Here is a 6,000-nt window from a genome sequence, read left to right as displayed (position 1 = left end):
CATCATTCTGCTCGTAGTAGCGGCATTTTAATTTCCTCAGCTTTCTTTTAAAAGTATTTTGTCCCCTATTAGCATTATTAGCCACACGGCCAATGACTGGAGCATTGTAGTCAAGACAATATAACAGGTTGTGGTATAGATTGGAAAGCGCAATGTCAACATTATTTGTGGTAAAACAAGTTTCCCATGGTAAACATTGAATGAGAGTTCCAGTCCGTTTCCATGTTTGTTGATCAAAATGTCTGCTTCGGTACATCAATGAAGCTTTACAAATCAATTGTATGGCGTTTAAAGGGTGAATAATGCTCAGTACAACTCTATGGTCACTCATGAAAAACTCATGACTGGTATGCACTGAGATAGAGTCTATGTTGATTGTGAACATTAAATCAAGTGTATTATTCCCCCTGGTCGGTTTTCGGACCTGTTGAACCCATCCACAAATTTCTAATGTTTCAACCAGCTTGTTATATCGACCTGGTACCGGAGCCAAGCCCCATGTAATTTTTGGCAGATTAAAATCACTTCCGATGATTTTAAAAGTATGCAGTTGATGAATTACACCACTTTTCCGTAATAAGTACAATGGTTGGATTTACAAGGAATAAAAGAGTTTTAAGATGAATAATTTTATTGGACAGAGAGCGGGCATTGAACGAAAGAATAAGAAACTCAGAGTGATCATAGTGAAGCAAGTTAGAGTATAAATCGCAATTGGTAGTTCCATGAATACTCGTAGGATTAGCTAAGGTAAAAGTTGTGTTGCGAGGGGAAATAGATTCAACCACTTTGTCATCATGTGAAATATGTTTACCGTTGCCGGCAGGAAAGCCGGCGGAATTACAAAAATAGTCTTCTCATTGCTATTGGATACAACATCTGATAAAGGCATAGTGTACATATTGGAAGCCGGACCAAGAAGGTTATCAGGTCTATGTGTGCGGCCGAGTGGCCAATTACAATTCAGATAACTATTTATACCTGACGTATGGGTAACGTGTTTAGGACGTTTATTTCCAAGGTTTGTGGTTGATTTTGGCTTCTTCATAAAATGGAGAGGATTGTGTGCTGCTAAACATACTTGTGATGATTTGCGAGATTCGAATATATCAACGTTAAGTGCGTGGTCAGTTATATGAATGTTATGATTAGTTTTCCTGTTATCCGTTGCACAGTTACTGTTACGGGGTGTTGCACTAACAGGGGTTTGGACTGTGTTATCCCGTTCGTCATGAGCACAACTACTCCGGGTTGAGTCTAAGTCAACATTCTTAAGAGGATGGACACCACCTACATCGGGATTACTTTCTTCTAGGTTTTGAACTTCAGAAGATTCAGGAGAGTTTTTCGGTGGCGGCATACTTGTAAAGCTAGACGTCCTCTTAGAATTGGACTTACCTTTACGACCATTAGGATTGTGATGCGTTTGAGAGTTTGAAGCTGGTGGTCTGTACCTATCTTGTCCTGCTTTTCGCTGGCATGGTGTTTTATCCGGAAGAGTCTTAATATCCTTGAAAATCTGTTTTTGTCTTAATGACTTGGAGGAAGTCAAAAATTCACTGGCGTCTACAGATGAGTTGAATTTGAACAATATCGTTGAGTGCCTACCAGGATGACTTCTTTTTAATCGTGTGCATACACATGGTACGTGTGTCATATTGCTGGCTCTAAGCAGACTAGATTTGATATTTCTAAGGGCATGTGTATCCGGTATATTAAACACAATTGCATTGCTAGATCGTCTTATTTTTTCAAATACCTCTGATGCAACACGATCTAGGAAAATATTTATGTCATTCATTTGATCTGGAGTCTCTGTGAGGTTAGAGTTGATGAGATATTTAAGCGGATTGAGAATGTTCATGTCTACTTGCAACTTTTTTATAGCATCCATATGGTTGCAGTTGCAATTATCATCACTGTTTACCAGCAGAGTTTTCAACATGTCTGGAATGGAGACAACTGGTAAAAGCTTGTCTGCTTGCGGATGAACGGAGTGGCTCGTCTCGTTGAAACTGTCGGAAATCGTGTCAGTAGTGGTGTTAAATTGTGTCGTTTTCCTACGTTTGGCTGGACGCCTAGAAGCAGGAGTCTTCATTTTCTTTTGTGACATGATACGAAAGTGACGTATAGCAAGTGGATTGAACAGAATGTTGGAAATAGAAAGGGATGAAAAAAATCAATTCCGAGGGCTCAAGTTAGTCTTAAAATCAAAATTTATGCTTTAACCAAGAGTGAATGTATTGTGAGGATTATTGGTGTCAAAAACAAAAGATGACAATGGCAGGAAGATAGTAGTGGAGATGAAGTATTTATGTCAGTATCTGTGTGGAGGCGAAATAGAATATAAAGGAGCAAGTTGTATAAATTTTAACATAAATATGACACGAAATATAGCCTTATATAGTAAAGTAATTAAGAAATGTCGATAATTAGTATCAAACAATCAAAGGGAGTACGGTATGTGATACATATATAAACTGAAATTGCGTATTAGAAAAAAAGGGAGGTGCAGAGATAAGTAGATTAGAAGATTATTACCGTCCAAGATTATTAGGCTGCTTCATGAACAAAGATATGAAACAGCTTTTTGGGAAAAAATATACTGTCAAAAAAACTATGACAGGCTCACCGAACTGGACAGGTAATTTCGGAAATTAAATAATTTATAGTATCCAAATACGATTTAAATGATAGTTCATAAAATAGTGATTACAGTCCTTTAACATACACCGTTATATATATTTCATGATATTAGGTAGGGATTTGAATAGATCGTGTATGTGGGTTAAAGCATCCAAATATGATATAACCGTATATTCCTTAAGAAATAGAATACAGATATGAAATGCAAATCTTCGTCAAATATGATTATATATGGTTTCAAAGTGACAGAGTATAGTTTGATCGTATAGTCAAAATGAATATATGTATTTATATGATTATGAATTATTGTATAAATATGATCATAAATACCATAAGTTTAACTCAGATCTTATCATATGGCATGAAATTCACAGTTTATATGTTAATAATTCAGAATGAGGTTATCTTCCATAATTACAAGAAAAAAATACATCCAGATCTGCGAGAATCCTAGAAAAATAAAAATAAAGGTCTCGGCCTGAAAGTAACGTTCAGTCCGTAGCGCGCTAGTCCGTTTGCTTGATTACCAACGAAACAGGTGAGTTGAACACTTCGAAGAACTATTGAATCGACCAGACACACTGAACCCGCCCAACATCGAAGCAGCACCCACGGACGTCCCAATCGATGTTTGCCCGTCAACAATGGGAGAAATCAGCATGGCCGTCAGGCATATCAAGAGTGGCGAAGCAGCAAGATTAGACAAAATTTCAGCAGAGGCACTGAAAGCAGACGTAGCGGTGACTGCAAGGATACTCCACATTCTCTTCATCAAGAACTGACATGAAGAACATGTACCAACAGACTAGAAAGAAGGACATTTGATCAAGAAACCAAAGAAAAGCGATCTCAACAGCTGTGATAACTACAGGAAACGTTTTCAACAGGGTGTTGGTAAACGGAATGAAGGACCGCGTAGACGCCCAACTTCGAGACCAACAGGCAGGATTCCGTAAGGATAGATCGTGTATAGACCTAATCGCAACTCCACTGATCATTGTGGAACAATTAATTGAATGGAATTCATCACTCTACATCAACTTCATTGACTACGGAAAGGCATTTGATAGAGTGAACAGAACAACACTATGGAAGCTTCTTCGGCACTACGGCGTACCCGAGAACATAGTCAGTACCATCCAGAATTCCTGTGGTGGATTACACTGCAAAATTGTGCATGGAGGACAGTTGACAAAGTCATTCGAAATGAAGACCGGTGTTAGGCAAGGTTGCTTACTCTCACCCTTTCTCTTTCTCCTGATGATCAACTGGGTCATGAAGACATCAACATCTGAAGGGAAACGCGGGATACAGTGGACATCTAGGATGCAGTTAGACGATCTAGACATCGCAGATGATCTGATCTTTCTATCGCAATCGCAACGGCAAATGCAGAAGAAGACGACCAGTGTAGCAGCAGCCTCAGCAGCAGTAGGTCTCAATATACACAAAGGGAAAAGCAAGATTCTCCGATACAACACAGCATGCACCAATCCAATCACAATTGACGGAGAAGATTTGGAAGATGTAGAAACCTTTACATATTTGAGCAGCATCATTGATGAACATGGTGGATCTGATGCAGATGTGAAGGTGCAGATCAGCAAAGCAAGAGCGGTATATTTACAGCTGAAGAACATGTACAACTCAAAACAAATGTCAACCAACACCAAGGTCAGGATTTTCAACACAAATGCTAAGACAGTTCTACTGTATGCGGCTGAAACCTGGAGAACCACGAAAGCCATCATCCAGAAGATACAGATGTTTATTAACAGTTGTCTACGCAAAATACTTCGGATCCGTTGGCCAGACACTATTAGCAACAACCAACTGTGGGAGAGAACAAATCAGATCCCTTAGGAGGGAGAAATCAGGAAGAAGTGCTGGAAGTAGATAGGGCACACGTTGAGGAAAGCACCCAACTGCGTCACAATACAAGCCCTCACATGGAATCCTCAAGGCCAAAGGAAAAGTGGTAGACCGAAGAACACATTACGCCGGGAAATGGAAATAGACACGAGAAAATGAACAAGAATTGGATGGAACTAGAAAAGAAGGCCCAGGACACAGTGGGTTGGAGAATGGTGGTCGGCGGACTATACTCCGTTCGTAGTAACAGGCGTAAGTAAGTAACTAAGTAAGGTATCTTTTCGATTGACTGAACCAACATTCTCATTGAGATCAGTGATGAAGTAGAGATGGAAGACTAGTATGAAAAGTAGTGAAATTGAATGATTAACTGATCAGGAATGTCACTCTTGTAACGATAGAATAAGAGCTACTTCAGTATCAATTAAGAGAAGACACCAAACAAAAAATGTTAGAACTAATGGTGATTCGCTGAAACAAATAGAATGAAGACGTTTAGGTGAAGAAATTTTTCTTTTCAACAATATCAATTTTTGAAGTTGTACAAACCCATTTATAGGTAACTATTTTGTATGTAGTATTCTGTGGTAAAGTATAGTGCGTTGATTAAGTTATCGAAGATAGTCAAACTTGCTTGAGTGGAAGTCAATCGAAATGAAGCCGAACGAGCTATATACAAACTTTCATGAGAAAGGCGCTGTGAGTTGGAGGAGGAATTCAATCCATTCTCTATCTTCGTGAGACGCAGAATATGCAATGAAGACGAAATTGATGATGAACTGAATATAATCCGACAAACGCTTCTGAAATATTTTCTCCAACCCATGTGCATTGAAAGCAATCTCAAACCGGGATGTTAAGTCAGAATATCCCCCACTGATCCAAAGAAAGTTCTGTTCTTGAATATTGAATTCAGGGGTGACAGGGCATCTAAGACACCAACGAACAAACGTACAAAACCTTGAAATAAGTCTTTTCTAATACACAGCTTCAAACTGTTTATCTACCATGAAAGTCATTCAGGGAAGTCTTAAGATTCATTTGCTACCTCTGGCCATCTCAATATTGATCAACAAGTTTGCTTACTCTCGTGAAGCAGTTTGTGGCTGTACCTGATGAACGAATATCCAAGCACCACTCTGTATGATTATCTAAAGGGATGAACAAATCAATCAACAACTCAGTTGTCAAACACAGTCGATTCAGTTCACATCCATCACGCGAATCTCCGTTCAAATTCCCTTACACAATAAATAGAACAGGCTCAAAAAGCTCTGGATGAAGCCGAAGCTATAGCAGGAGGAGAGGACTCACGTTTAATCTATTATTCGTCAACGGCCTTAGCACCACATAGAATGTTACAAATCAGAATTGCTGATTATTACCTTCGTCTTCCTATTCATCTCCTACAATTCATCATCATCTACTGAGTAGACAGTTATCTCCATCTTCTGTTCCATAGATTGTTGTTTTGAGCTCTGC

Source organism: Schistosoma haematobium, chromosome 7 (genome assembly GCF_000699445.3).
Source record: "Schistosoma haematobium chromosome 7, whole genome shotgun sequence".
Lineage (NCBI taxonomy): Eukaryota > Metazoa > Platyhelminthes > Trematoda > Strigeidida > Schistosomatidae > Schistosoma > Schistosoma haematobium.
The sequence above is the reverse complement of the archived record's forward strand: the minus strand, read 5'-3'. Positions refer to the sequence as shown.